This window comes from Cupressus sempervirens, chromosome 1 (genome assembly GCF_028749045.1).
Source record: "Cupressus sempervirens isolate cs-2001-9-10 chromosome 1, ASM2874904v1, whole genome shotgun sequence".
Classification (NCBI taxonomy): Eukaryota; Viridiplantae; Streptophyta; class Pinopsida; order Cupressales; family Cupressaceae; genus Cupressus; species Cupressus sempervirens.
Window position 1 is genome coordinate 218,531,354 of NC_143118.1, and position 9,538 is coordinate 218,540,891.

Genomic DNA, 9,538 nt, shown 5'->3' on the forward strand with positions numbered 1-9,538 from the left:
AACTGAAGATTATCTCTAGGTTTCCATGCATGACTAGTTTATCCCTTCTTCTTAGGCCAATTCCTCTTACCACCCTTTAGTAATTTTTTGTACAAAGGGATATCTAGGATTAGTTATGGGATATTAGTTGTAACTAGGGGTAGATGCCCTATCTTCACAAAGTGCTCCTGTAGTGGACCTCTCCTCAGGTATATCATTTGGGCATCATACCTTGCTTATAAATCTTCTAAGTTAGTTTTCTCAAGTAAGGCATGGTTAGGGTTCAGCATGAAAACCTCCCTGATTACTTCAAGTGTAACCCTAAAAAAATTTTCAAGATCATATCTCTTGGTTATTATTGTCAATAAATTGTCATAAAAAAAGATGCTAGGAACAATCAATTTTTCAATGTCAAATTGCCAGACATTGCTTAAATTAGTATCATGTTTTCTTTCAAAGAACCATTTTTTGAATAACTCCAAACCCCTAGTGGATGTTTTAGCATCTATTATCCATTTTTCTTTATCATAAAAATTCTCACTAACCAATAACCTAGGGTTTTTTGGGACTAACTCTTTCTCCTTAGTTGTTACATTATTAGACAATGACAATTGTTCCAGAAAGTCATCGTGTACATTCCTTTGTTGGTAACCTACTTTCCTTGAGAAATCCCTTCATGGAGGCATCTTATCTAATTTATCGCAATTGAAACTACAATTTCTCAAGTAACTAGAGGTTTTTAATGCTTACCCAACAATTTTTCTTACTTTACTAAAGAATTATTTCTACAACAATTCACTATTTTAGAAAATCACAATCTAAGCTCTTGTTGTTTTGTAGTTGAATTCTCTTTCCCTGGGTACTCAATAATGAATTGAACCATAAGTTTTATTCAAATTTTCTTCACACAAACTCACATTGATCAACATCAATGTTCTAACAGTCAAATTTTAGACAGCACTAAAAATTTGAATTCTAGTTGTCAATCTAGGCAAAGATTAGATAGTTCAATTTTAAACTTTAATGGTTGTGTTACCTTTTTGGCAAGTCAGACATGTGTCATAACATCATTTTCTCAATTTGGCTAAAGTTCAAGCATCTTCAAAATGAAAGAAAGAGACAATCGTTGATCTTTATTTCATCAACGATCTTGAAAGATCCTAGTTGTCCCTATATTCATCTCAAAACTTTGGGCCCACTGATACATGTGTCTCTTCATTTATTTCTTGCTTTAGTTAAACATGATGCAACTTCATTTTTTGATAAAACGATGATCATTGATCATCTGATGGTTATGAAAAAGCAATACATTTCTTTATACCCTATATTCTTAGCAAATCAAAGCTTGCCACCTGGAACCTTATACTGATAACAACCTTTGGCAACTTGTAACATGGGTTGGCCCTACCATCTCCACATGTCTTCACGTCATATTCTTGCTTTGGTTAAACGTTGCACAAATTCAAAAATCAAGAATGCAATAGTCATCAACCAAACAAGATCTAATGACTTTTAGAAAATGAAGTTCCTTTGTTACAGTTAGCGTCTATGACCAATCAAAACATGTCATTCAGACAACTACTCTAGAAATTTCCTTTTTGTGGCCCACAACTTAGTCTAGTCCCACTATTCTATATGGTAGCTTATCACTTTGTCACTTTGGCTAAAGCTTGAGTATTTTCAAAATTTAATAAAGCATTGATCTTCATTTGATCGATGGCCAGGAAGATGCACAATCTTACATTGCTTGAAACCAAAAAATGGTGGCCTATAGGGATAGGTGTCAATACATCACTTTCTTACTTTAGCTAAACAATACACAACTTCAAAAAGCAAGAAAGTGATGATCATCAATCTTAATCTAATCAATGATCATGAGATAAACTCACCAAGGGCTAAGTACTTAAGCAAAACAACGAGTAGGTGAACCACAAGAAAAAATTAGGTTAAAACAAAGTTATGCACTAGGGTAGGGTAGAATTTCACAAAAATATTTAAAAGATTGTGCAAAACTATATAATAATAAAAAATTTGAAGGGTTTTGTGGTGTTATTTAAAAATCTTTCTGTGCATATTTGAAAATAAGAACAATGTCAACCAATTTTCACAAGGAACCTAGGGCACAAAAGGCATTAGGGCAATGCAAAAAAAGATTTTTTAGGGAAAAATTTAATCAAAAGACATATAAACCCTAACCATAAAAGGATAACTAGATTTTTTCACAACCAATTTTCAAGGATTTTTAATATTGTAAAAAATTAGGCCAATAGTGGACATGAATACTTGTCATTTGTTTCTTGGTAGACATTGGCAGTATGATTGTAGGGTTGTGCATGATTCTATCAAGAATGTGTTTTCATTTGTGAAAGGTGGCAAGAAGCATTCCCTGATTCCTTCGTGGAATGAAGGGTTTGGTAGGAGGAACCTAAGTATTGGCATCTAAGTTGAGTTGGAATATTCTAAGAGGGTTAGATATCAGCATGGAAACAAAACTTGTAGCATAATAATGATGGATGTGAAAGAGTAGAAGAAGAGAAAGGGAAAGAGTGTACAATTTGAGGACTTGGAGGATATGTATGTGAAGAACCAATTTTGGATTTATGTGATGAATCCCAAAATATGTTCTTTGAGCTATTAAGAACATATTTTTGAACTTGGGGTGTCTGATGTAGGAGCATCCTTGGTTGGCTAGCAATCTTGCATGTTGGTGTGGTTTGATCTTGGAGTTAGAGGACCCAGTCAAAGGAAGAAGTGTGACTCGATCAATAATGATTTGGTTTGGTTGTTGTATTAGCTGATTGACTCATTTAATGGAGATGTTTGATGATGTTTTTGGTACTCAACATACACTAGGAGCTCAGTTCATTCTATAGGGCTTAGTTATTCTTGGTTGCTATGTTGACTGAGTAGCTCAGTTAATAAAGAGGTTGGGTTTTTTCTAGAGGACTCAGCACATACTAGTGCTCAATTGACGAAGAAGCTCGATTATGTCTAGTGGAATGCTGACACTTGGCATGGTTTTCTCAAATAGTTGGTTTGGTCTTGGTCCATATGGTAACTGAGTTGTCTATGAGCCAACATTTTGCATTTAATTTGTGTATGAGTATTTAATTAGAGTTGTAGCCAACTTGTGGTTTATGAAAATATTCAATGTAAGGGTTTATTTTAATTTGTAATGGGCTAGGCTGACTTGTGGCTTAGTTAGGTATAAATAAGGGGGTTTTGTAGAGTTTTAAGTTATGATTCATCCAGCTTGGAGAAGAGGATGAAGTGGAGGAGCAAATTTTGAGAAGGGCTAGTTGTTGAGGCATGGGAAACAAGGAGATTGCTTGGTGAGCTTACGAGCACAAGTTGAGATCTTCCTTGAAGGTTTTTACCAAAGTGTGGATCTGAACTAGCTAGTGTGGAGTTGGATCTTAAGGGATCTTGCAAAACTATTTTTGTAATTGCTTTTTGTATTTAGCCCTAACCTAGAAGGCCTTACAGTCAAGCATATTGCATGTAAATATTTGAACAAAGTGTTGTGATTTGGTATTAGATCTTACATTTGTGTTCTATTTTTGTTGTGTGGTTTTTCCTAGGGGTCCAGATTACCTCCAGTAGGAGTACCTTTGAATTCTCATTGTGTCATCCTTAGTTGAAAAATCTAATTTTTTTACATTATTAGTATGTTGTCACTTTGAATTTCTAGTTTTATAGAATTCTAGTATTATCTATTTAATCTAGCTTCTTCTGCATGTTAGTTTAAATCAAACTTAGATTAATTATAATGTTATAAATTAATCTCTCTCATAGTTGAGTTTGTCATTTTAGCGTAGTTACATTTGCATGCCTGAATCTCTTGTGGATCTTTCAAGTCTATTGTATTATCTCTTGATGAATCTTCCATTATATTGTGCACCTTCTAAGCCTCATTATTGGAATATGAGAGCATACATGGTTAGATCTTACATGCTTTGAATAAGAAATTGTAAGTAAATTTATAGAATTTTAGAGTATTTTATTTGTTCTAGATGTAATGATTTACAAGAGTGTTGATAATTTAGATTAGTAACCTAATTTTACTAATACATTTTTTGGCAACCAGTGTGGGGCTAGAACTAATTTCTACTTTTGATGCACAGGTACAATTTTTCATGCAACATAACAAAGAACTAGATTTGATAAACTTCCACACAGTTTATTATATTGTAGCTCTATACTTTATTATTCCCAACTCATTGTTGTATCATGCCCCTTATAGTCTTCTATCACCTCTACGTGTTTTGTCACATGGATTTATGAAGATCATAGCATGATAATTTGGTGAAGTATTGTTTCACCCTATTGTATCACACATTGAACATGGGTTTTTCCTCTTAGATGCAAATATGTTATATTTTCATCACGCATTCTATTGTCTAGTAGTTTGTGTTAGCTTTCCAACATGCCAACTTTTCTTTTTGTAGGATTTTAAACTTGGTTTTTGAATATCTTTGTCTAGCTTATAGGGTTCATTGGTCAAAGAAATGATATAAACTACTAACTATGGGTTGTATAGTTCAAAGATGAAAAAATATTAACACAGTGGTTTTTTAGGTTTCCCAAACATCATCAACCAAAATTATGAATGTTTAATGTTTATTAGGAACCTAGTCATATTTAGGTGCACTTAAGAATTTTAGCACATTTTTTTGGAATGAAACATGTCTAGTGTGTCTATAAGGAAGTGGCTTGATAGGAGAGTATGCTCATGTTCTTCTAGGAGAATAAAAAATCCAAACCCTCATCACCTATCTCATTTCCTCTTGTTTTACATATATAGGGCCTTTCAATTGTAGTACAAATATCTCTTGAATGACCCAAGTGAGAGTGCAAAAATGCTACGGATTCCACCTCACTATAATAATAAGGCTTCTTGGAGAAAAAAAAATTCAAAAGATGCATGAGCTTCATCCATGTTATCCTTGAGGTGATTGGTCCATGAATGCATTAATCAATGTGTAGGGAAAATCTGTCTCAATCTTGCTTTGTGAAACTTCACTCTTTTAGGCATCGATAGGGCTGAGAGGTCTTAATATTATTTACAAGACTACATAGGGTTTGATGTTAAATGAAAAATTTTTACTAGACACAATTAGATAGTCCTCCACTCAGTACACCTTTGAAGGTGTCCTAATCCTTGTGTAGGGATTGATCCAAGTAGTTTCCTAGATAACCCAAAGAAATGAAAATTTGAATGGGATGTTTGTGATTTTGTGTGATCAAGAATAAGCATCATTTGAAAACTCACCAAATTTAGTTCTAATAGATACTCATCATGGGAAAGGATTTTTATTACCCACCTATTTTCTTTCTAGGGATAGAGTGTGGTTGTTCATTTTCTTTATTGCATCTATCTTTGTCACACTCATCCTATCAAGTTGTATTATCCTTGGTAGGATTATTTTTTACTAATATTTTCTTCATATCTTCAATTCAATAGCATAAAAGTCAAAATTAAAATAAGTGCAAAACTAGCATGTCCTAAAACGTGTCCATTAAGAGAGTGAGTAAATTACTTATTCCTAGTGTGAGTATATTATCTTTTTATATCTAAAAACATTAATGTGAAACTATTTGAAAACTACTCAAACATTAGAAATGACAAAAAAACATGATCCCTTCATCAAAATCATGTAAATCAAACCTCTACTAGTTGTTTCATTGCACCTAGTAGAGAACTTATGTAGTGCCTCTCCCATTTGACTTTTGTAAGTCATCCTGATGGATGCAACCTTGTTGATCATTTGTTGTGATGGGATCATGATTGTGACACCATCGAGGTGTTTGGATTTATGTTTCTATATCAGTTGCTTTGTTTATGCTTTTGACTGATCTATGAGATTATGTTGTGATTTTTGGTTCATTGAGGTTTGTGCCAGTGGTTACCAAGATCGATATGGTATCATGAGGTTGTTCTGTGATTACCTTGAGATGTGTGCAGAGATTGCACTATGTTCTATTACCATGGTACACTAGACTAGGTTCCTACAGCAATGGTTAGTCATGTTTATGACTGTGTTTGCTTATGTGTTTTAAGTGTCTTTTTGTTGATTTTGTAATCAATTATTATTAAATGCTTAAGTAATTAGAAATGGATTGTTCATGTGGGATTATTTGGTTATGTGTTGCGGACATTTACCTTGTTATATTTTGATCTAAGAGATATATGTTCTTATGTGATGCTTTATATTTGAGAGGACCTGAGGGTCATATGTTACACCTTGATTCCAGTATCATAGATTTTAGACTACTATGTTGTTCAATTAATCATATTGTATGACGATGCCATTTTGAGATGACAGTGTGTTTTATGATGATATCTAGTTATTCGGTTTTTGGACATACCTCTGATTATGTTATGTGATGGATTTAATGCTATGGTTATTTACTTCATTCTTGCGTTGCTATCTTTTATGCGAATGTGAGTGATGTAAATAGATTATTTTAATATAATTAATTAAATGGTTAAATTAGGTGATTTAATGCATTTATTGCTTCGGCTATGTTATTATATGCAATTGCACTTGATCATGTTGTTTAGTGTGTAGGATTTATATCCCTGGCAGTGGCACATGGAGTTAGTGATTCAGCCATTCATATTTTACCAATGTCATCCTTATATGGTCAACGTATCCTTTATTAAAATGTTTAAATTAAATCTTTTGGTGATTATTAAATCTGAACTCATTTGCATTATGTGATTAGACTAGTAAGCGTGTCTATGCATTTAGAGGTTCGCATTGTTGCGAAAGTTATTAAGGAGATTTATGTGTTTTTGGGTTTTTGAGCTTTTTAATTGATTTATTTTAATTTATGGCAGCTTTGCCATAGATGAATTCCTATTTATAGGAATAGCCTGTTTTCGTTTGGGTCGATTCAAGGTTTAACTAGATTGGTTGGTTAAATGCCCTAATCAATTATTCACCTGAAAAGTGAATAAGTATCCAAAAAGGAATTTAATTCCTCACTTCTCACTTTCGAATTGGAAAGTTGGAGAGTAAAACCCAAAATCCTCTTCATGAGGATTTACTATTTTGTTCGTTGTGGGAGCTACAGGCGTGGGTGATGCAGGAGCATCTTGCATTGGAAAATTATTGGACAAAAAAAAAAAAAAAATTGAAAAAGAAAAAAAGGCAAAAAAAAAAAAAAAATTATGGAGGAGAGAGAAAAGTGACGAAAATTAGAGCAGAAATAATAAAAAATAAAAAGGAGAAAAGAAAGGAAAAGGTGATTTCTATTTTCGAGGTGCATAGGTGGCATAATAGAAAAATAAGAAAAATAGTTGTCATTCCATTAATCAAGGTGTCTAGGTGGCAATTTAGAAGTTTGTGGAAAGTTCCTTGAATGATGAATTTAATATTGGTTGGGTGCTTAGTTGTATTTGGGTGGGAATTTAATATTTATTTAAAGATAGTTGTATTTACCTTTTATCCCACATTGGTTGTGTTTGTAATGTCTTGGGTTAGAAGTGCCTATTTAAGAAAGGCTTATTATCATTTGTAATCAAGCTCAAGAAGGAGCTCAAGAAATAGAAGCTCAAGTGAAAGCTCAAGGGGGAAGCTTGAGGAGTAGAAACTTGAGAAGTAGAAGTTGTGGAAGGAGAAGCTCAAGGAAAAGCTTGATATCATCTTGTGGGTGTTGTAAGGATTTTCAAGTATAATAAAATTGCTTGTGAAGATTTATTTTTTTTATTTTTGGTCTCCATATTGTGGCATTCTTGGTTGTGAGTTAGTAGGGTGGTGTGGCCCTTTATCAGTAGTATTAGAGCTGCCCTCTATATCAAGTGGTATCAGAGCGTACCTTCGTTGGTGGTATTAGAGCGTGTCCTTCATCAGTGGTATCAGAGCACACCTCCATCAAGTGGTATCAGAGTGGGAGATCCAAAGTGTACAAGCAGATCGCCGAAGTGTGAGGCAGTTTGTACCAGGACCTTGGTTGGGTGAAGTTTATCAGAGCTGGTGGATTTCAAATCCATTGTCCTAGACTTGTGATGTGGTTCCTGATTGTTCGTGCGAGGTGGCAGGTTGTGATCTGACTTGCAAACAATTTGGTTGTCACAAGGAGCGTGGGAAGGATTTGTTGCAGAGGGTTTACAAAGATCTTGGAAGATGGCTCCAAGAGGATTGGACCCTAATATGATTGCCAAAATCCATGATATAGTGGAGAGGAATTTTTCTAAGATGTTTGCTCAGTTGGATGCTAAAGCTAAGAAGGTCAAGGTGGAAGAGGATGGTTTTGCTGATCAGTCTGTGGAGTCTGATGCAGAACCTGCAGAGCAACTAGAGGTTGTTGCTGAAGATATTCTTAACATTGTTGATGTTGGCACAGAGGTTGGTTTTCATGATCAAATGGTTGAGACTGACATGGAGATTGTGGAGCACTCTGTCATGGATGATCTAGTTGATGTTGGTGGTGACTTGTATGTTGTAGAGCACTCGGTCGTGAATGATCTGATTGTTGGAGGTGAGTTATGTATTGCAGAGCATCTTATTATGAGCAATGAGGTTGCTGGTGTTGAGAGTTTGGCATGTGTTGATGGAGATCTACATGTTGATGCTAATGCAGAGCTTGTTATTGCTGGTATGGATTCACTAGTTTTTGATGTGAATCGGAGTTTGGTAATGAAGCATTATGTTCAGTTTGTTTCTGAGGGTAAGCATGCTGATTGGATGGTTGAGATTCTGGTGTTTGATAGAGTGATGCATATGTGGAGGATTTGTATGGTGGTTTTCTTGTCTCTGTTGAGGTGGAAGCCTTTGGTGAAGATGAAGATGGTTGTAGATTTTCTTTTTGGCGTCCAAGTGTGGGACACACTTTTCTATCTACCCGGGGAGTCTGATGCAGGAGCATCTTGCATTGGAAAATTATTAGAAAAAAAAAAAAAAAAAATTTGAAAAAGAAAAAAAGGCAAAAAAAAAAAAAAAAATTATGGAGGAGAGAGAAAAGTGACGAAAATTAGAGGAGAAATAATAAAAAATAAAAAGGAGAAAAGAAAGGAAAAGGTTATTTCTATTTTCGAGGTGCATAGGTGGCATAATAGAAAAATAAGAAAAATAGTTGTCATTCCATTAATCAAGGTGTCTAGGTGGCAATTTAGAAGTTTGTGGAAAGTTCCTTGAATGATGAATTTAATATTGGTTGGGTGCTTAGTTGTATTTGGGTGGGAATTTAATATTTATTTAAAGATAGTTGTATTTACCTTTTATCCCACATTGGTTTTGTTTGTAATGTCTTCGGTTAGAAGTGCCTATTTAAGAAAGGCTTATTATCATTTGTAATCAAGCTCAAGAAGGAGCTCAAGAAATAGAAGCTCAAGTGAAAGCTCAAGGGGGAAGCTTGAGGAGTAGAAACTTGAGAAGTAGAAGTTGTGGAAGGAGAAGCTCAAGGAGAAGCTTGATATCATCTTGTGGGTGTTGTAAGGATTTTCAAGTATAATAAAATTTCTTGTGAAGATTTATTTTTTTTATTTTTGGTCTCCATATTGTGGCATTCTTGGTTGTGAGTTAGTAGGGTGGTGTGGCCCTTTATCAGTAGT